Genomic DNA, 22458 nt, shown 5'->3' with positions numbered 1-22458 from the left:
TACAGACAATTTGCTACATTTGACAATTACCTGTCTATACAAAACTTTGTGTCAAGAGGGTTTTTGCTTGGTAAAATGCTGCCTAACCTCCCCTCTGCTCCTAAAGCACTGGCTTTTGGGGGAGTTACAGGATACCCAGGACTACATGCAAAAGGAAACCCCGCAAAAAAGTAAAGAGAAGCTGTGTAAAGAAGCAGTACTTGCGTCTGAAGACACAGAAACAGAAGAACGACAGCACAACAGAAGCCTTTCTTTTTCTCATTACCATTTTGTTGGAAGTTTTTCAGCGTGATCTCCTACAGCACCTTCTCTGATGAAATCAGGTGATGTCAAAATTACCCCAATTCAGCCTTAATGGTTCATGTCTTTTGCTTAAGCTAAAAATAAAGATACACAGGGATGATTATGAAATGGCAGACACAAGAAACTGAAAATAATGTTTTGTTTCAAGATTCTGAATTGTCACAAATTGTGAAAAAAATAAAAAAGAAAAAATCGGGATGCAAAAATGCTTTATCTTAAACAATGGATATAATGCATACAAATTAAAATATACATACACTGGAATAATAAATGGCTCATAAAAAACACATAATGGAAGTAACAGGTAAAAAAAAGTATTATGTTTCTAACAGATGATAGAAATTCATAGAAATCTGCTTACATTAACGGAAAATACATTTGCCACAGTATATTCCTGGTTTAGGATAAAGGCATTTTACCAGTTACACAGCTGCAATTAAGATCACCTCGGTCACAAACAACAGCATGGGGGGCGGGGGGGGATTATTACCAGCTTATTTGTCATACTGAATTACCTGTCATATGTGTGTGCAGAAGTACCGGCTTAAACATTCAAACAAATTGCCTCCAAGAAAAGTCATCTTTATTTTTATTGTCCTCAATTTCACGCCCAGGCCAGCAACATATAACGTATGCATGTCAGCATGCAGCCGGCAGTTTGAGGAATCCACACTGACACGACAAGAACTAATCCTATTATTTCCTTAACGGCATCTGAATAGGCATTTTCCAAGTACTGCTTCTTATTGTAAGTTTAACCCATGTGTTAATTCTCTTACTGAGATCTCAAGCTGCTTTCTCTAGAATCGGGGATTTAGGGGAATAAAATCCCTTCTATTCAATTTCGTACTTAAGAGACAAACCTTTCAAAATTAAACAGGGGCTTGCAGACTGTTTGCCTTAAAAACATCGCTTCTCTTTCCAAGGCATTGGAAAATATCTCTAAAGCCCATTTTAGCGCATGGAAAATAAGTTTTTAGCACAACTCAAGTTTAAACCTGACAGTAGTTTGGGCAGCTGCCTTTAAATAAGAATCAGGACTGCAGAAATACATCGTGGAAAAGATTTTCAGAAGGGTTTTAATGACAATTCAATGAGTGAACAACCAAGCAGTGCTCCATTAGAGTAAATTATTTCCTACGATTGCAATTCTCCTCCAGTAAACCACAATATTCAAAGGTGATCAAGTGGGAAAAGACTTGGGGAAAAAACAGACTCCCAGCAGTCACTTCCCTTGGCTGAAGAAATTTTTGAGCACATCGTGTTCAGGGGAGATTTCCTTTCTGTAATCAAATATTAAAATATGAAGTACAATGAAAACAAACATCTTACTATATACACACACACTTTCTGTGCTTTCCAGCAAAGCCGCAATAGCAGATTTGCTGTGGGTACGCAGGAACTTATAGGTAGCGTATTAAATATTGATTAAAAATAAATCCAAATAATTAGGCTTAAATTTTAATACCCGTGTACATTTCTCTATAATTCATCATGAACGGAATTTTATAAGGTTCCACGAGAGGCTCTGGGTTTAATTTTAATTATGCATTTATTACATAATTCACAAAATTCAGTAATGTGCAATGAGTCTCCCAGCCATTCAAGTGAGTAACGAGATTTATCAGCCCAGTTTGTCACACAACAAACAGGATTCAGAGCAGTTACAAAGGCGGGTGATGAAAGATACACGGAGGGAGGGAAGAACCAGCAGCAGCTTTATTTCCGTGTAATAATGCTAATAATATGCAAATAATTCCCCATCTTAATGAATACTTCAGATAAATGCCACGTTCAAAACGGAGATTGCACGCTGAAAGCTCGCAGTGAAAGAGGAAACACAGGCGCTCAGCTGCTGTGAGTTTTCAAAGCTCTTTTGAAGCCGCGAGGTTACAACTGCAGGTACCACTGAGCATCCATCCATCCCCACCTGCCTGAAATGATGCTGTTGCACAGCAGAAGATATCGAAGGTCTTCAAGCTCCTTACGTCCTCATTTTGAAGAGTGACAATCATGTCAAAGCTACCTTAAAAATGGGCATAATTTTCAAAATATGCGGGGATCCACGTGTACCCCGAGGGATCTAAATCTGGCCTCTGGAGCATAGCTCTCAGGGTGCATACGAGAGGATCTTAAATGCCCAAACCTCCAGTGGACTGGGACTTGCTCTCCTAAGCACTTCTGGTGACTTTGCAAATTTGCTTTTGGAAGTTTCTGCCAAATCTCTGCAATTATTAGAAGAGTAAGTCTTGCTGTCCTTCAACAAACATTTTAATTAACTCTTTTTTCCCTCCCCCAAGCTTTTGCAAACCTCCCCCCTTCCAGCAGGTATCATCTCCTCCGGGAGAATGGGCACGTGCTCAGAAGTAGGCGATACCAGCTATTGTAACACCCTTGAGCTATCGTGCTTTTGCATGCCGCTCTCTTCCCCAATTATTTTATCCTCAAACATCTTCTGGGAACTCAAATATTTAAGACTTAAGACTCACAGCTTGTTCACAAAGCAAAACCACCCCCTGTCTGCAGCATCCCTTCCCACGTTCTCACTTGAAACCCACTTTTTTTATTCCTGCTTAGACATCCATTTCATTCAGCTTCCCACATCCACACGTCCTCTCCGATTTCCAGTCTATCTCCCCTTTCAACAAACCCTTACGAGAAGCATGGACATCCTGGGTGCCTTGTCCTTCTGCTCTCTAGCACCCAATTCAAGGCTCAGGCCCAACGTCCATGATTAAGACAGTCACAGACAACCTGACCTTGTGTCCTCCTTACAGCTGAGACCTTTCCTACTCATCTTCAAGTGTTCTTCAAGGGGACATCTTCCCCCTTGCCTTCAGCGTTCACGTCTATCCATTAAGTGGTCCAAATTTACTCGCCGCCTTAATACACCAAACACACCAATTATTGTCACTGCAAAGTCCTTTCTGAGTTTTTCAGAAACATTAACCTTCAGAAGCATGTTTCTTCTCATACCTCCACAATTTCAAAGGCACTTCAGAAACAGAAAATCATTACTGCTCTGCTCCAGCTGGATGGTGGCCTCTTCACCCACCACCGATAGAAGTGGTCAGCTTGAACCCTTGAGTGAGGGGTTTTTGCTCCCACCTTTTCCAGAATTGCAGCTTTCTTACAATCAGAATTGACAAAGTTAGAAAAATGCCTTAATCACAGGATTTAAAAATATATAAACGTACATGGGGGCAGTGGTACTTTTTACTTCTTGATTTTCAGCATTGCAGACTCATACTCTCCAGCTGGTTTTTTGTAACTAGAGTCAGGGGTGCATATATACATTTCTTAAGTACCAACTGAGGGTTTTTTCCTCATGTGATTACCACATATTAGCAGCTGACGTTCTAAAAGGACGAACAAATGCTCTCCCAAATAATAACACTCACAGTTAGTAGCTCTATCTTTCTGTACAGCTACTGAATCAGCAATCCCGTCCTCCATAACAGTCACCTGCACTGTTCTCTTTCCCCTTGTTCAAGGGAGGGCATGATGAGGACAGATGACTTCTAAGGTTGCCACATGGGTAACCTCTTTTGAAAATCCCAATATATATATCTATTTTTTGTATGCATGCATACATTTATATATTATTTTATATATTTATGTATGTGTATATTTCCACATTTTTATACATATCTCTCCATGTATTTATTTATATATCTATCCCATTTTATATTTATTCACATGAAGTTTAATCTGACACTGCAATTCCAGTTTTAAGTGCACAACATCAGCTTTCTTCTTCCCCTAATCATTGCATTTACCACACTACAGCTTGGAGGCAGCCATACAGTAAAAGAACAAGCTCGCACCTGCAAGCTTTGGTTGTCACATGAGTTGGTTTAATTTTTTCAGTTGTTTTCTTATGCACAGGTATCTTATCTGACCATGTTGTAAGTCTGCCACGTACGACACACCAGAAGCAATCTTAAAGATACTTCTTGTTTCTGGAGGTTTTACAGAGATAGAGGGAAGAGACACTGAGTTGCCACAGAAGATCCAGGTTTAAAATCAGTTTGAGCCCACAAAAGATCACCCTGATGCTGAATGGGGGTGGTGGACCCTCCTCTGCGCTCATCCTTGGGGAAAGACTATAGTGTGAACCTCTCCTTTCTCGGGCATCAAAGGATCTGCACAGAAGAGAGCCCTATAAATGATAGAAAAACCTTCCACAGGACTGCAATACCCTCCTGGGGTCCAGAGCAGCCAACCATGAGACACAAGCTCCCGGGATGCCAGGCTTCATTAGGTCTGGCACTCACAGCACTGCTCATGAGACATCCAAACTGGAAGACAACAAACCTCTCTCCTCTGAAATCCTCAGCTCCAATGCTATCATATGGCTTCACTGTGAAACCTCTGGCCCTTCAAATATTTTGCTTATTTTGACCCCAACACAGAGGGTAATCTGCTGCTTTCACTGGGAGGTGGGACTAGCAGAGAGGGGATTTTTTCAACATCTGATCCAGCATCAGCAGAGCTCCCCACCCACTGAATGCATGCTTTCTGAACTAAAAAAGAAACTCATTCCTCATCTTTCACCTAAAGGATGTCTTTAGACACCAGATGACAGTGTCCTGTTCCCAGATATTCACTGCAAAATATCAAAGTTGCTGCAGAAAACAAGAAATCCTGAGCCAGGAAAGGCCCAGAGACTGTATTGCACCCGCTGACATGCATGGTTTCCAAAATAAAGATTGTAAATTCGACTGTTCTCATAACCCAGACAGCAACCAGCCTGTCAGTCAGCAGAATTACTCAGGAAAGATACCATCTGAGTCTGAAATAAGTCAAATTACGCTTCACCGTTCCTCTTCCGTGTATGTCATGAGAAACACAAGGGTGAAGAAGAGATGGCAGCTTCAGCTGCCTCTGAAACAGTCTGACCTAGGGAAAAAACAGCACTGCCAACCAGGGCATCGTGAAATACTTCAGACTCCAAGTGATACTGCAGACTTCCAATAACCCGTGAAGCCCCTGATTCTTCCCCAAATCACTGTTGAGTAGATCCAAGCATGCAAATGAAAACAAGCAGGAACGAGTCTTGCAGCAGATCTTGAAGGGACCATTTCAACTCATTCATCAATTATAGAACCCAAATAAAACAGAGAAAGGAGGACGGACAAATAAGCAACCAGAGCAGCCTATCTAAGCTACAAGGTGGGGGAACATCACTTAATAAGGCAGTTTTGTGAGCACCAGAGCAGGAGACCTTTATTCTGGCCTCTACAATCACCACCTGAAGCACTCTGTTGACACAACAGAACATGGCTCAATTTCAAGCACCGTTGAGGTTGAGTAATTTCAAACATCTTTTAATGTTTGTAGATAGTCCAGAGGGAAGTTGGCTGAAAAGATCTCCAAGGCAGCCACGTGAAAATAGATACAAACCCCTTCAAATGATTACAGCGCCAGGCAGGAGGGAGGAACGGAGACTGAAGAGGGAAAGGGGGAAAGGTGAAGATCCAGACTTCCAGCTAAACTGCTTAAAGCATTTATTTATGTCCAGTGACTCTATTACAAGTTTATAGTGTGCCTTGGGGAGCAGTAACAGACCAATTCCATCAACCCAGATTGCTACTTCAAAAGTAAGATTTTAAGTGTAATCTGCACTCTTCTTTCTTCTCACGGTATGAATACTCACATTAGAGGGAGGTCATTCTCCTATTTTCTTCTGCGTAGCAAAAAAGTTGCATGAGAAATCAGATAAGATGTTAATACAGCTGTACTTAACCAGAATATTATACACAAAGGCACCGGTGCTTTCAATGAAAATCTGGGAAAGACTGCTGATAAACCTGGGTTAGAAACAAAGCATGCCAGGGAAAACAGGCAAACAGATTCATCTACAGAACCTAAACTCGCAAGGTCAAGGGACAACCCTTCAAAAGTCTTAATTGAATTTACAAAGGACAAAATTAGCTGCTCCATGTTAGTATTACAGCATCTTCTAGAGGGTGATCCAGCAACAAGACTACCTTGTGCTGGGTGGTGGTCAAGTATGTTAGAAAGACATTTGGGGAAAGACATGGGGAAACTGAGGCATGGGAATGTAAAGTACCTCCAGCATATCAGTATCATCTAAATCCAATTCAAGTCTCATATCAGGTTGTTTGGATAACCAAAAGTAACCAGAGAGGAGCAAAAGTGCCCTTCAGATACTGCTGGTCACCGAACCCCTCAATTCTTACCATTTTTCTCCAGTTCAGAGGCATTACCTTGCTGCCTAGGTCAAGCCAGCATCCCAGCAAGGAATTTCAGGATAACAAAGAGTAATAACAGTACAGCACTTGTAGTTTTGTGGGGTTTTTTTGTCATGCATATTATAAGGATTCAGAATTAGGAAATCTGTCTCGAGAACTTCCAGGGAAACGCAACACGAATTCACGGCACCTATTTCTGGATGCCCTATTAAAAAAACAGGGCTCCCGTGCAAACACGTCTGTGAATGCCACCAACTCATCGCTCCTGCTCCACTTTGCACCCCTGAAGTGAGCAAAGCAGTAAAGGGTGCCATGGCGAACAGCAACACACTGACGCTGCAGAAACTGCAGTATACATGGCTAAAAGCTACTCAAATCTTGCCGACATCTCTGATCTCTTACTGTCCTTGTAACTCAGTGCACGAACTGGATTATCCACTTCTCCAGCAGCTAACTGCTCAGGACAGGAGAATTTAAATTTGGCAGGAGGGGAAAACAGGGCCAGAAATGGCCCAGAAACCCTGAGCCATGCACAAAGTGTAGAGATGATGAATGCAGACTGTTCAGTCTTCCTCTGGATGAGCAGCAAGGCTCTTCTTCAGCATCCTGACGCTTTCTATTAGTGCCTAGCAGTGGTAATGTTCTTAGAAGTTAAAACAAATGTAAATGTTAATGAACCAATGACGGTTTTATGGTGGGGAAAAAAAAAAACCCACATCAGGAACAGCAGATTTGCTCTAGAGCCAGAGATAGGGACAACTGTGCAGTTTCAACCTGAGCCTTAAGACAGCTGGTCTGCAGATCTGTCTGCTTTGGACATCTCTCGCTGCATCCACTGTTTCTGAGCACCTCTGACAGTATCGCTTTTAGAGTTTCAAAGGAAAGCAAAGTTAAATCCTTCCTACCCATTTGCAGCAACAAAATCACTATGCTTTCTTCAGGAGATGATTCATCCCCTTATATACATACACAGCGGCATCCCAAACAGGATCAGGACAGTTTACCTTTTTCCCCAAGTTAAAACCACTCTCCCAGCACCCTACAACACTAAGTTTTATGAGTCTTCGATGGGTGAAGAATAAAAAACTGTGGGCATGACAGCAAAGGCCCCCTCCCACATCACCTAACTGAGGACAGAAAGCCTCAGAGGCCACTGCATTTAATGAACACCAGCAGCTGCTAAAGATACTCCTAAGCCTCTGCCAATACCTAAAGATTTGACGCTAAAACCATTTCCTAAAGGAAGATTTCCCTCTATGCAGCCAGACAGAGCACAAACCACTCCACCAAGCCCCTGTTAATTTGCTACTTGCTCACACCCAGCAGAGGTAAGGAGTAAATCAGCACCTCTGTAGTTTTGTCACAGATGCCATACATTTCCTAGACAGACAGACTGTAAGTGCTGCCCTGCTGGGACACTGCACTCCATGTCAATGGCACATTAAGAGGATCACGATCCCAGCATTAGCTGTGTGAGCGCTACCAATAAATAGCTATTTTTCAAGCCTGATTTCGCTATCTCCCATCCTTCGCATTTTGATGCAGATTCTTACCATGAGCAAACTCATCACTGCCCAGCTAACTTTGTCCATCCAGCCCAGACACCACATTTGTTTACACAAGACTGAGACATGGGATTTTTCCTTCAAAAAAAGAGGAGTGTCAGCATTTTTGTATCACTCTTGCCAAGCAAAAGTGATCCGTCGGTGCCTGGGATGAAAAGATGCTACCACACAGCACAACCACCCCATGCAGCAGCTGCTCTGACAGCCTGGACAACATCCTCCAAGCACCCAAAATTTCCTCCTGTATTACTGCTTAAGCCTTTTCTTAAAACACAAAACAAAAACAAACAAACAAAAAAACCAAACCAAAACAAAAAAAACCACCAAACAGAAGTTTGTCTTTAAATCAAGACAGCAGAATTCACCTCTCTTGCCCCACTGAGGGCCAAAAATGCCAGCAAAATACTTAATCATGTGCTCAAGTAGCCCCAGCCGTGGGTATGCTTAAAATCAAGCTGTGCTTGACAGTTTTGTTAGGCCCACGCAGGACAAACTGAAGTCCCATCCTTCACCCCAGGCACAGTGTTGGTGGATTACTCAACTCCCCCCTCCCAAAAGCAGGAGCACGTTTCACGAGAACTCCACTTTGTCAGGCCACAATCAAGTCGCAGATCAGTCTGGCAGGCGGAAAAGCAGTTTTTAAATGCATTGTTAGGGTCAACATCACTGAGAGAGCAGAAGAGGATCCCTTACACATTCAGGCAGTGTTGGGTTCTTCAGTAGCTCTCTACTGCCTGAATGTAAAGTAGTCTCAACTGAATTTCACTAATTCCTTCAAAGACTCTCTTACACTCATCTCCACAGATTATACAGTAAATACGCTTTAAGAAAGTGCTCTCTAACCCCAACAAGGCTATTCAAAAAATAAGGCTTAACCAGTTGACCTCTGATTATCTTCAGCATTCCACCCATCTGTCTCTGCTACACAAATTTCAGCCTCAAAGCAACACCTCCTTAAGGTGGTGTAACTGGATGTTAATAATTACAATGCTATTCAATGCCTTAAAGGAACTGGTGACATGAAAGCATCCAAACTGTCTCAAAAAAGCTCAGTAAGGGCCATGAACACTAGAACCCTCTTGAAAGTCACCATGTCCCAGGCACACAACATTTAAGCAGTGTTTCTGCTCTCAAGTGCCACAGCCTCAGCTGATTAATCAGTACCACCCCATCAGGGTCTGGCCCACTGTGTGCAAGTCTAACACTTGCACACGATTAGCCCAAATGAAATGAGATGAACCCAAATCCTTAAATGTTAATTAACTCCCACATGATGACTTTAATAAGAAACCTTTCCAGTAACTCCGCATTTTGTAGTGGCAATATTTACAAAATTTGGGAGCTGTGAATAAAACTGGAATCGCTCAATGGCAGCTTTCACTAAACATAGCAGACTGTAAAATAAGTGAAACTCGACACACACTAAAAATTAGTGGATTGTTTGCCTGATGGCTCCTCCAGAGGCAAAGATGCTGGCATCCTCCTCTAGGTCCTTCATGCCCTCCTCCTTCCATGGCACCTCTGTAATTAGGCCATCTGCAGCACGGAGAACTGGCATCATTCATCAGCGAACTTCAGGGTTCTCTCAAACCTACTGGGGTACCACAAATTTGTCCTTGTGCCCTTCTCTCCCAGGTTATCTTTAAGGTTCACCCACCTTTAATTGCAGCCAAGGAGTTCATTCTGCCACCAAACATGTAAGAGGAGCTGGCGGTGGCAACAAGTTAATGCTTTTTCGATGACAAGCTTATTTTTAAATGTTATGTTTGTCGGGTGCCAGGTGCCAATGCCCAACACAGTTGTGTGTGCGTGCACTGCCGGCTTTCCAGACGCTGCCACCCTCCTGCTGGCTGTAGACTAAAGGGAGCAATTTCAGCTGCTCCCAGCCTCTAAAAATGGTGTTTCACCTTTTCCAGCCTGGTATGCATGCTATCTAACATCTGATATAGATACTGTAAGCAGCTTTTGCATTTGAAGGCCTTCCACTGAGTGCAAATTACAAGTTAGGTCTCTTTAGGAGGAAATCTCTCTCACTGTGCATTTGAAATCACCCAGAGAGATCCTGATCCTAGCAGGGGCTGGAGATTTTTTCAATTACAAAAGGAAAAAAATGCACAAATACATCTTAAAGGAAGGGGAAGATGGAGCAGGAGCCTTCAAATGGATGCAGCTTTGTTAGAAACAGGAAAAAAAAAAATCACAGGAAGAGGAAACCACAGAACACCAATTTGGGAAACAAAAGACCTGCAAGGGGCTGATTATGGCCTTGATTAGCAATCCCTGCTCAGGGCTGGAGCAAAAGGAGCAACAGTGAGCAAAGACATCCACGGGAAGAGTTGAAGCAAGGTAAGTACTGCAACAGTTTGCTGCTTTCCAAGACAGGTGAGCTACACAGACTCTTCGTGCAACCGTTCTCCGCGAGGAGAGAGCACAGAGCATCCTGTTGTCTGTGGAAATGAATCTTGGCTCACGAGCGAGACAGCACTGTTAGAGTGGAGGAAGCGCCTACATACAATTACACTGCCTCAATGAGTCTAAGAATAGATGAATATTTTATCAGTTTTCACCCTGAATATTTGGAGGGTTTTTCATTTCAGGAGAAAAGGAGGATGCAAATTCATGGCAACGGTACGGTGGGGCATCCAGCTGGTTCAAAAAGAGCCATGGACCTGGTCTTGCACCTTTGAATCCCGATGATGTAGCTGGACCACGGACACAGCAAACCACGTGAGATGTCACCCCTCAGCCTGAGGCCATCCTCTGCCACCAGCAGCATAAGGTCAGCTGCAATTTTGAGATACTTTCTTTTGGGGAGGATGGGACAGAGGGGGATTGGGTGCAGCTGTAGCCATCTCCTGGGTTTATGCAACAAAATTCTCTGCTCATGCTCATGATCTGTCCTCCCGTAAAGGAACCTTGTGATGTAACAGAACATCCACCCCTTTCTGCAGAAGGATGTAGTAGTAATGGCTCAACATGCTCCTTTGTACCCAGTGGTCTGGATCTTTTACCGACAGCTCTCTCTGCAGGGTGGTAGGCCATACCCTGAGCTAACTAAGACTTGTCTGTAGCAATCGATTTGGGGGCATATACTGGTTTACCTGACCTCCCTGGGCAAATTGTCTCTCTCCATTTTGAGTTAAACCTAAGCATGGAGCAAAAGCGGCTGCATTTGTGTAGTGATACATGAAAGCGTCTGTGAAGCATTTTAGGATCCTTCAGGAAAAATGCTAAATATCTGTTCTATAATTCAATGTATGTTAATATATTCACCACACATTTCGACTCTCCAATCGCACAGGAAAACCCAAGAAAATTGGTGCTTGCTGAAATGTTACGATGCCAAGGGATGGAAATGGTCCAGGGTCTCAGAATATTCAACAAAGTTTTGTATGGGGTGCAGTGAAAGACCACACACGCACAGAGCCTGCATGGCGTAGGATGAGGAGTAAGCTCTGCACTCAAGCACACTGGGTTTGACCTGCAAGTGCCAAAGCCACAAGCTGGATGCTGTTTCACATTTCTGTGGTTGCCAAGATCCAAACCAAAGCCTGCCTCAGTCCTCATACAGCGAGGGCCTGGCCCTGCTTCGTTCCGCTGCTGCTTGCCAGGCGGAGAGACAGGTTAAGCATTCTTCTTGCTTATTTTTCATTGTGTCTTCTTCTAAAAGCTGTACCTTAGGTGCTTATATCTGCCAGCAGCTTTTTGCCTGACATGACCTCATGAGGACAGGGCTTCAGACCAGAAAGCAAGCGCACTTGCCCTCTTTTTCCACGAACACATGCCATTAATTGCTACTCTTCTAGACTGTAACATATTTTTGTTCACTGCTTGGAGCAACTCTGAGCACATAACTGCCCTCCATTGTTCACGTTCTTCAGCATACATGTGAACAAGAGAACCTACTGCTTTTCCAATGTGCTCAAACATAAAGACTCTAAGCAACATCATACATTTAACAGACTTAGCGTTATTTTAGCATGTGCTAAATTAGGAGAGTGTTTGAAACGCACTCACCTAAGTAATCAGTGCTCACACACCACCTGCTTTTACACCTTGAGAAAAAAAGAAAGCACTACTGCTGCATGCTGCACAAGGGAATACTCTCCTCTGCAGTCCCCCTTCAATTTTCTGCAAGTCCCTGGCATTTTCTCTCCCAGCATCTTTGGTTTCTCAGTGACCATTTAAGCAAGTCACTTCTGGACCCCAGCCCTTGTTTCAAACTTCCTCCTGTTTTGCTGCGGTGCTACCGATAATACATCTCAGCCTGACAGCTGGAGCACTACCGAAGTGAACTCGAGTGCCTTAGCAGGAGGGGCAGGAGAAGCACTTTAAAGCGAAAGTATTATTCTCCAGCAGTGAAGCACCCTTTCCTCCCGCCTCGAGCAACGGCAACCCTTCCATTCCTTTGGTTTCTAACAATATCTTCCTCCTGCTGCAGAGTTACAAAAGGCCCGACCTGAAAATCTGCTCTTAAAACAACTGTCAGCAGTTTTTAAAACCCGTTAAGTAGTACACTGGAAGGAGAAGGGGAACCAACTCGCCTCGGAGGCAAACTCCAGTTCAGCTTCACTTAGCCATAGAAACTAAAATATATATTAAAAAAAAACACACGGGTGCACCTTGGTAAACTTGAGCATTGGCATGTCACAGGATGGCAAAGCACAGGGCTTGCCAGCAGGACACCCTCTTGCTATACAGCGAATAGAGCAAAACAGAGGGTCTCCAGTTGTTTCATGCAAGGACAGTGGGAGCTGTCAAAAGCCTGCTTTGACCCTCTGTTATCTGGAGACAAGGAAGAAGAGGATGTGTCTGCTATTACAGGGCACAATGCCACCTCTAAACCAGCTGCGGTCACCTTAACTAGCTCAGACACCAACTCGGAGAGACTCCAGGAGCTAAGACACACACCCTTGCTCACAGCTTAGTTCTAACCCTCTGGAGATCCTGGCAGATCCTCACCTGTAAAAACACTGGCAGGTGTCACAGGAACTGAATGCAATTGCTGAAAGTCTTCGAAGATGGCACTCTCAGAAAACGTTCGACCAGCGGAAGGTGATGATGCATATCTGCAACAGGACTGCAAAGTGTCAGTGGGAAGCAGGTATGCAAAAGCATACTCTGCATTTGTTCTGCTCTGAAGCAAAGAGAGTATCTGTACATGTGCCATCAACAATGCATCGAGGATTTATTTAATTTTAATACACTTGCCGGCAGGAATCCAGCGATAGTTCTGTGACCTTCAATTTCTCATTGCCCAAGTGTGTATTTCACAGACCAACATATTATATACCTCCAGGTAATGAAAGCACATTTATAATCTGATAAACTACTATCCCCAGCTAGGCTCAGATGACACAACTTAAGAACTCTAGCGTTACCGTTATATTTTTTTTCAAATGGAAGATTAAACCAAGAAACCATTGTCTACTCTTTTTTTCTCAAGCACTATTGCATGTTGCACAGGATTCGACAAGTATGGAGTTGAGTTTGAAAACCCAAATTCCTGAGAAAACTAAGAAACCTGGTTAAGAAATACGGCAGGGTTACATTATAACACCTTGTTACTTTTCGATGCTACTCTCATCTTGCAATGGGCCATTCAGGATCCCATCTTTATTATCTCAATGCCATCAACACCACATTGATTTTGCCTCTTAGTAAATGCAGAGTAATATTTAGATGTCTTAAAGAGTTTCAAGACTGGAAAGCCATTTCAATGTTAAGAGCCTCAAGAAGCAAATCATAACATTTCAAAGAGGAGTTGGTTTTGACTCCAGTATTACTGAGCTAAATTACTTGTACCATTACAGAAAAGTAATTCTGCATATGAGAAATGAGCAGCAGCACTTTGGTGATAAGGATAGAGAGGTATTTGTACTAACGAGGAAACGTAAGCTCCATTTTAACGCAGACTCACTGCAGCCGTAACTCTGGAGCCGTTAGCAACGTCTCCTCAGCTTTCTCCAGGGACCGACTCGGTATCACTATCACATACTTCTCTGGAGTGATGAAAGCACATTATAGGCTGATAAAAGGCAATCCATGGTATTTCTTACCAGCCTCCAAAGATGAGCAATTTATTAAAAAGAGCTTTTCAGGAACCTGGCAAAACCAAAACATTCTTCATCAACACCCCACACCAAATCCATCTTCCCCTAAATAAATTCCTAGAGTCAGTGTTACAAAGTTGCTCTTCCCTAATTGCCGCTGTTTCAAATTTGCAAATTACAAGTGGTAATGCCTCTTCACTTGTCAGCAAACATTTATCAACCCGATCCTGTGTCAAAAGGTCACACCAGTAAATACAAGTGCACTACCTAGCAAGCGGTTTGAGCAGGAACACCTCTCTGCCTGAGCTGTCTCATCTATCACAGTGCACAAAATCAGGATGACATAACATGTAATAAAATAGCCTAAATAATTAAAAACAAAACTATAATTATCAAAGTAAAAGAACAAAGCAGCTCTGAGATGTAACGAGCCTTGCTTTTCTTTATCCTCCGTTCACTTAGTCGCAACAGGTCTCTCAGGCACTACTGTGAATTAGAGTAATGAAGAGATGCTCCAGGGTTTGGTTAAAGGCTACTGCATCCAGCTGTGCATCCTTCATTAGAACAAAAAGAAACCACCAGAAAGCTGAGGGTCTGATTCTCACTTACCATTTTAAACCACACTGGCAGTGTAAATGTGAGAATAAATTATACCCACATCTCCTCTAACAGCAGCGTAAATGAGCTGTAATGTAAACGAGGATCCAGCTGAAGATTTCAAGTTAAGAACTAAAGGAAACATGGAGGCCAGATGTTTTGTTGTCTCGTGCCTTGTGCAAGAGCTGCTTTCCACGTGTGGTGGAGTTGTTCACCTCTCCTTTGAACAGCACCTGGGAACTGCAGCATCACGCGAGACACAGTAAAAACTAGGCACAGAAATGCCCAATAAATGAACCATCCAAAACCTCCTTCTACTGTGTCTGCACGTTCACTGATATAAAAATCTCCCTCCCAGCCCACCTGATGTCATAAAGCTCTCTGATTCACCCACACAGCTGCGAAAAGCTTACGCCAAGCCCCTTCATGTGAAATCAGGTGAAAGCAGCTAAATCAGCCAAGTCAAGTGAAATAACCAGGCTTCACATTATGTGAAAGGAACCTGCTCCTTACTGGTGTATCTTTATTCAACGTGGGTCACACCACTTGATTTCAGGCACATTATTCCTTTGGCTTCACAAGGGACTCTGCAGATTGAGTGGTATCTCCAGTCCTTTGCACTGACCGGGGTCACCACCCGACAATTCATCCCTTGTAGCAATGTGTCATCCTCAAAAGCCCCAAACAAGAGGTGACCTTACAACAATGGACTGATGGGGATGCAGGAGACCGGGGTAGAAGCCTGGCACAATCACCTTGCCCTGATGCCTTCCCACTGGTGCTCATTTCAGCACCTGTCTGAACTTGACTGCAGTGCTAACATCGGGTTTTCCATTTTGTTATTTTTTTTTAAACATGCAAGACTAAAAATAGAAGACATACCTGTGCATCTCAAACACAACATGCCCCAACAGCAGCACGGCAAGTTCAAGTCACCCTGTGATTTATTGACTCTGGGATGTCTCCCTTCTGTCTGGGTCAGGACATCCTACTTCAAAAATCAGTTATCCATATACTAGACCCAGTCCTACAGCCTGTAAAACATTATTCTCCTTTTCCTCCAAAAATTTTGAGGGATGCTACTTCACCACTGATACTCCAGAATATATCATCTGAGTCTGCTATAGTAGACTGTGAGCAGAAAAATGTCAAAATACACGTTCCAAGATTATACTATCAAACTGGATTGGGTGGGGACAAAATATTTTGGTAGAAAAAGATTTTAGAAGCTCATCTTTTAAATTACACTGCGGTGCTGAAAGCAAGTGGCACTCAGCATTTCAGCCAAAGCCTAATTCATTTTTACTCTGACTCAAAATAAGAAAACAGCACATTAATCCTAAATCCTGTAAACAGAGGCATGTAAACACTCTCTACCATCTTCCTCACCCATGCTGTGGAGGGTTGGCCCATGTTTTCAAAGCCTGTGTGAAAGCAGATGGTAGCTACCTAATTCGGATTTGATGCAATCTGCTGCTGGTGGGGAAAAAAAATCTTGACTGCCTCTCCTACAAATGTAAAACCTGGGAAGTTCAACCCACTTCTTAGTTTTGTTAGATGTTTTGTAACAGTTTTGCCAACAGACACAGCTATGCTCAGGGAGAACACATGCTTCTTGTTCTCAGCCTTAACTCAACAGCAAAAAAACCCTTAGATAATTCTGGGAATGGTTAGTTGTCTACTTGCTTAGCTCTTATTCTTAGTCTGACTTTGCAACCTCCACATGCACCACTGATGACAACGTGATACAGATAGACTGATCCAGCTTATCTAGCTCATTTTTTATTATACCATCTAAGATCTTACAGAAAATACACATGCATTACAGGTAAATGCTTTCTGTCTCAAAAGAAAACCATCCTGGTTGGCTGCTGCTGAACTACCCTCAAAAGATTTTCCTGTATTACGGGGCAGAAAACTAGATGCAGGATTTCATGTGTACCGAGCAAAGGGGGGGCAAGTCACTTCCCGCTGTCTACTGGCTGTGCTCGTGTTTAAAGAGCCTGGGATGCTGGTGGCTTTCCCTGCTGCCAGCCAGCATCCAAGGGCACAACCCCCAAGTCCTTTTCAGCAAGCTGCTCCCCGGCCAGCTTGTCCCCAGCCTGAACTGTTGCAAAGGGTTCTCCATTGCAAGTGCAGGACTTTGCATTTGTCCTTTCCAAATTTCATGAGCTTCCTGTTGGCCTATTCCCCCAGCCTGTCCAGGAGCCTCTGAACAGCAGCCCTGCCCGCCAGTATACATAATTTGTGCCATCTCCAAACTTGATCAGTATATTCAATCAGGTTTACAGAGATGCTAACAGGACAGGTCCCAAGATAAAACCTGTGGTGCTCCACTGGTCCTCCAGGTAGAGTATGACCCTCTGAGCCAGACCAGCCAACCAATATTTTACTGTTTAGTTGTCCACTCATCCTTACTGTGACATCCCAGACTGGATATGGGGATACCGTGGCAGACAGTGTCGAAAGTTACAGTAGAGGTAAACAGCATCCACTGTTCTCCCTTCACACACAAATCCAGTCATTTTAACCCAGAAGACAATCAGGTTGGTCAGACATGATTTACCCTTGGTAAATCCATGCTGACTGTTCCCAACCTCTTTCTTTTCCTGTACATGCCCAGAAATTTGTTCCAAGAGGACTCACTCCATGATCTCCCTTGTGACCAAAGAGGAGCTGACTGGCCTGTAGCTCCCTGGGTCGTCCTTGTGGTCTTAAGATGGGTGCAATATTTGGCTTTCTCCCATCATTGAGGGCCTCCCCCAATCTCCAGGAATTTTCAGAGATAATAGAGAGTGGCCTTGCTTTAATGTCAGCTACCTCTCTCAGCACCCACAGATGGAGCCTGTCAGGTCTCACAGACTTGCAAGTAATCCCTGACTCAACTCTTATCCACTGCTGATGTTCCTCTGTGTCTCAAACCCCTTTGCTAATCACAGAGGCTTGGGAGAGCTTGCTGGTAAAAACGAAAGCAAAGGCGGCACCGAGGATCTCAGCCTCATCTGTGTCCACTGGTGCTAAATCATGTGCCCCATTCAGCAACAGGCCACAACACAAGAATAGACAATCATAGAACCATTTAGGTTGGAAAAGACCCTTCAGATCATTAAGTCCAACTGTAAACCAAATACTGCCAAGTCTACCAATAAGCCATGTCCCTAAGTGACACACCTACACATCTTTTAAATACGTCTTGCTGCCCTTGACATCCCCTTGCAAGCATCAACTCTAGGTAAGCGCTGGCTTTCCTAACACAAACCCTACATGCCTGAACGTCCTGCGTACTGATTTTTTCCATATTGAAAGCAAAATGAAACACGATGCCCCACTGTACCTCTAGCAGAGGTCATAACATGATGCCTCAAAGTGAAAAATATCTTCGACTCCCCTCAAAACTCAAGGATTTGATAGTTTTTCTCTCCAAGAGATGAAAAACTGGTTAACACTACTAGTGATTAGTTAAGGCCCTTCACAGCAGCCTGTAAATAACCCTGGCTTGACACAAATGCCACTCGTCACAAAGCTTCAACGTCCTTCTTCAAAACTGGGCAATTTTATTTGACTGGGTTTCTCTGTGCAGCAATGAATTTTGGAGGTTGATTCTATGTGATACAATCAGGATGTTTTAGTTCCTGGAGAGAAGATGACACTTCTCCTCCTACCCACAGCTATAAACTTCAGAAGCGTGACACAGATTTCCTACAAACCTACAAATGTTTGCTTCACTGTTTCAGCAGCCTCAAAGTGCAATAACTGTATTTTAAAAAAAAATAAAAATATTCACTAACCTGAAGTTACAACATTTCTGTGATCCCTGACGTTTTATAAACATTAAATGAAGCTTTCGATGAGCACATTCATATTCTCACTAGCAGGGAGCTGCTTTGCTTTGGTTTTCTCTCCTGGGGAGAAATGCAGCTCTGAATTCCCCCATTACTAATTGAAAGAGTAAAAGCAGAAACTGGACAATCAGCTGATGAGTCAGGTTGAGCTGGGAACTTTAGTGGAATACCAAGAAAGGTACCATGACAAGAGACTAGAAAGCTCTACTTGTCATTCCTTTTCTTCATAAAACCATTTACTTATATTCCTGCAATACTCTTCCCTGACCCCATCCCAAACAATGTTTTTCTATACTTGGGCTTATAATCTCCTCCTATTATTGCTACCCTCAACACTTCACCATGTGTGTGCTAACCACAACACATGAGGGATGAGGTGATATGGGAAGACTCTTCAATGTAATTGATGCATTTTCTTGGTGCATTAATCCATGTCAGATAAACAAATGCTAAGAATAAAACCTATCCCCAAACTCTGAAGTTACTCAGTATCAAAGTTGTTTGTTGGGTGGTTTTTTTTAATTTTAACATTAAATTCCTCATAAACCATCACTATCTATCTTCAAGACTTTAACGGAATTAAGGAAGGAAGAAAATGATTGAGAGAACCTGCATGTCTTCCTCTTCGAGACCTGTCAGTCCCAAATAGCTCTAATCCTAACCCTAATTTAGGTCCCAGGTCAATCTCTTTTCATACATCTCTTCAACAAGTGACATAGTACATTCATTGCTGGCAACACACTTACATTGAAGTATATCAGACCAGTGGCCCACCTTGGCTAATGTCCTGCCTTTGTAAGGGACCAAAATTGTTTAGGAGATGTGAAAGGGACCAGTCCATCAAGCCACTCCTCCCACTTTCCTCCGTGGAGGAGAATTACTAGAAACTGCCAGCAGGCTGGAAGAGGAGCTGGAGGAATTTGTTACTGACTTGCTCCTGTGCTAAAGGCAAAGTCACAAAGCCTTTTTAACCCATTTAGAACCATCAAATCACATAAAGACTTCTCCTCTGCAATTACTTGATATAGTCCTCGGTGAGCAGAACAAGAACATCCTTTCTTAAGCGATGCAAGGTTTTGCATTTTCCACCTGCTCCGTCATGGAAAAGCTTCTGTGGCTAAACTTCAACCGAATCTGCTGCTGCTGACAAAGCAGTGCTGTTGTACTACAGCCTCATTCACTGCCTCTTGTCCTAGATCAGGAATTTTGGGGGCAGGATCTAAGTCAGCAGCTAGCGCAGATGGGCCGTGCCAAGCTTTAATCGAGGAAGGGTGCTACCAGGTGATGCTGCACCAGTGCCAAACCTCGCTCTGCCAAAACCACTCTGGAGACCGTCTGCAGCATTAACAGCACCGAAAGAGCTGAACCAGGGTCTGTTTTCTCCTTTAGAGATGGCATAGCTGCTTTCCTTGGTTTCTATGTCACTGCTTCAGGGATTGTCACTAGATGCTGGACTGATGCCCACCCTCAGGGTCCATCCAAGTGTAACAGTTCAGTCCCTGGCAAACCAAACCTGTATTAAACCCAGAGCAATGCTGTCACTGCACACACCATGGGCTTGAAATTATGTGCCAGGTCTTGACCTATCGGGTCATCTCTTAGACAGTATCAAGATCAGAGGCTAAGTTCTAATGCCCTGGAGCCAAGAGAGAGACTACCCTCTGTCTCTTAACAGTGTAATTTCACAGAATACATCTCTCCAGAAGTACTCTTGCTCACTTTACAGGTTAGATGTGGTTTCACAAGATTTATTTTCATGAAATGAGATTTTTTTTATCCTCCTTTTTATAAGTCATCTGATCTCAAAGCATACTTCAGCTATAATATTAACTGTACAAATTCGCATGTACCCAGGCAGAAATGTTAAACAGGGAGCGCTCAAGAAGTGGAGAACAATGTGCAAACAACTATGAGGGGATACAGACAGATGCTAGGTTTAAGAGCATTACAGCATCTTGCATAGAACAGAAGATAGGCACATGCAACCATCTTTCACTAATCACGTGAAAAAACTTTGGGAAAGATAAATAAATCAAATGGATAATTAAGAAGGGACCATTTCTGAAACACAACTGATAATTCAGCTGCATAAAATCTGGAGAAAGTTTTAGTCTTAACATTTCCTTCAACAAAGCCTGCCACTTTCAGCCTCTGCCACGTTGTTGCTACCTTTCACCTGGCAGCAATGAAAACTTTGCTTGAAATGACTGTAAAAACATGCAAGCTACTTACCCCACTGCTGCTCACAGAACTGCACTAGTGCTAGACCAATGGCAACAGTCACAAGCAATGTAACTTAATGCAAAGATGAACAGCCTTTCAGTCCTGGACCTAGAAGCCTTAGGTTTGCTCTTAGGTTTTTCAGAAAGAAGGAAAAATTAAGAATATTGGGGAAGAAACTCCTCTTGCACTAAAGTTGAGCCCAAAGTGAAAGCACACTACTTGGACAAAAGTGCTTTCCTCCCAAGCATAGATCAAGTCCTCAAATCTTTTAAAGCAAAGCCTCTCCAGGCTTACCCTATTTCCAGTATATTGATCCCAAGTACAGAAAAATCAGCAGCCGTAATTATTACGGGTTTTGGAAGCAGACATTTTCTTGTAACTTGGACAGAACTTACACATCAGTGAGCAGTAGGTGAGATATTATTGTACCGCTAACTACTTGGCCTAAATAGTAGTAAGTCTGTGTGTGTCTATAGCAAAACGGTGAAAACCACAGTCGTCTACTAGGAATGCAATCCACTGCCTCAGAAAGCAGTTTTGGCCAGATCTTAATGCTGTGAAAATTACATTTGTTTCAGCAATCAAATCTCCCTCTCATTACCTCACTGCTACTTGGCTTTTGATATAATTGACATGATCGCTTGTAATGGTTAGGAAAGTTTTGATTTTAGAACAGCCAATCTTGCCCTCTTTTTCTGTAGTACTTTAGACTCATCCATTCAGAACATCAGATTTTTTTCCATACAAATACTCCTTCCCAGGAAAATAAATTCAAAATAGTTCCAATTTCCCAGTAATTAGAATATAAATAAAGTCACAAAAAGTATTTCTAAAAGGACAAAACTTCTTGCTTTTTCACCTGAGAGGATCAGCCTTCCTGATTATTTCCATCTGCAGAATAGCTTGTCTCCAACGTAGTAACAGAGCACTGCAGGCCCCTCGGAATGCTCTCATTCACACCTGGCTGTCCCTACCACCCTGCAGGGAAGTCCTGCAGTTCTCCCCTCTCGAGCACGGGTCAGGGACATGACAGCCCAGGCTGTCCCCCATCCTGCCAGTCAGACTGAATTCTGGTCTCCAGAAACCCTTCTTGGTGATAAAACTACCTTTATAGAAGTATTTCTCCCAGTAATGAACAAGGCTGCTTGTTATAAAATCCTGTCCCACTAACAAACAGTTCTGGCACAAAGCTTTATCATCCTCTGACAGCAACTGAGGCAGATAAAACTTTTCATAGAATCACAGTCTGGTTTGGGTTGGAAGGGATCTTTAAAGGTCATCTAGTTCCAACTCCCCTGCCATGAGCAGGGACATCTCCAACCAGATCAGGTTGCTCAGAGCCCCGTCCAACCTGACCTTGAATGTTTCCAGGGATGGGGCAGCTACCAACTCTGGGGGCAACCTGGGCCAGTGTCTCACCACCCTCGTTATAAAAAATTTCTTCCTTACATCTACTCTCCTTATACCCTTAGCTCTTTTGACTCCCAGGTCCTCTCTGCACAAACGCCTCTTCCCTTGAACAGGGACTCTCTTACTCCTACAGGAGTTAGGCATTCTTCTGTGCTTGCAGGCTTACTCCTGTGCTGCTCAAAACCAGGCTGGCTGAAGAGACAAGAACAAATTTTAAAACAAAAGAACCTAAAGCTTATACGTCTGG

General features: G+C 43.2%; 1 protein-coding gene across 2 annotated transcripts in view; it reads right to left on the bottom strand.

Moving 5' to 3' along the window:
• The window catches only part of XKR6 (XK related 6), a 182725-nt gene that overhangs the window by 131755 nt on the left and 28512 nt on the right, over window positions 1-22458 (bottom strand). Inside the window, exon 2 of one of the 2 annotated variants that reach the window (XR_007508363.1) lies at window positions 266-377. The exons of the other annotated variant lie outside the window; for it this stretch is intronic. The gene's annotated coding sequence lies outside the window, so the exon portion shown is untranslated. The remainder of the gene's footprint in view (window positions 1-265; window positions 378-22458) is intronic. 2 annotated transcript variants of the gene reach the window in all.

Source organism: Accipiter gentilis, chromosome 16 (genome assembly GCF_929443795.1).
Source record: "Accipiter gentilis chromosome 16, bAccGen1.1, whole genome shotgun sequence".
NCBI classification, from domain to species: Eukaryota; Metazoa; Chordata; class Aves; order Accipitriformes; family Accipitridae; genus Astur; species Astur gentilis.
This window is presented reverse-complemented; position numbering and strand designations above follow the sequence as displayed.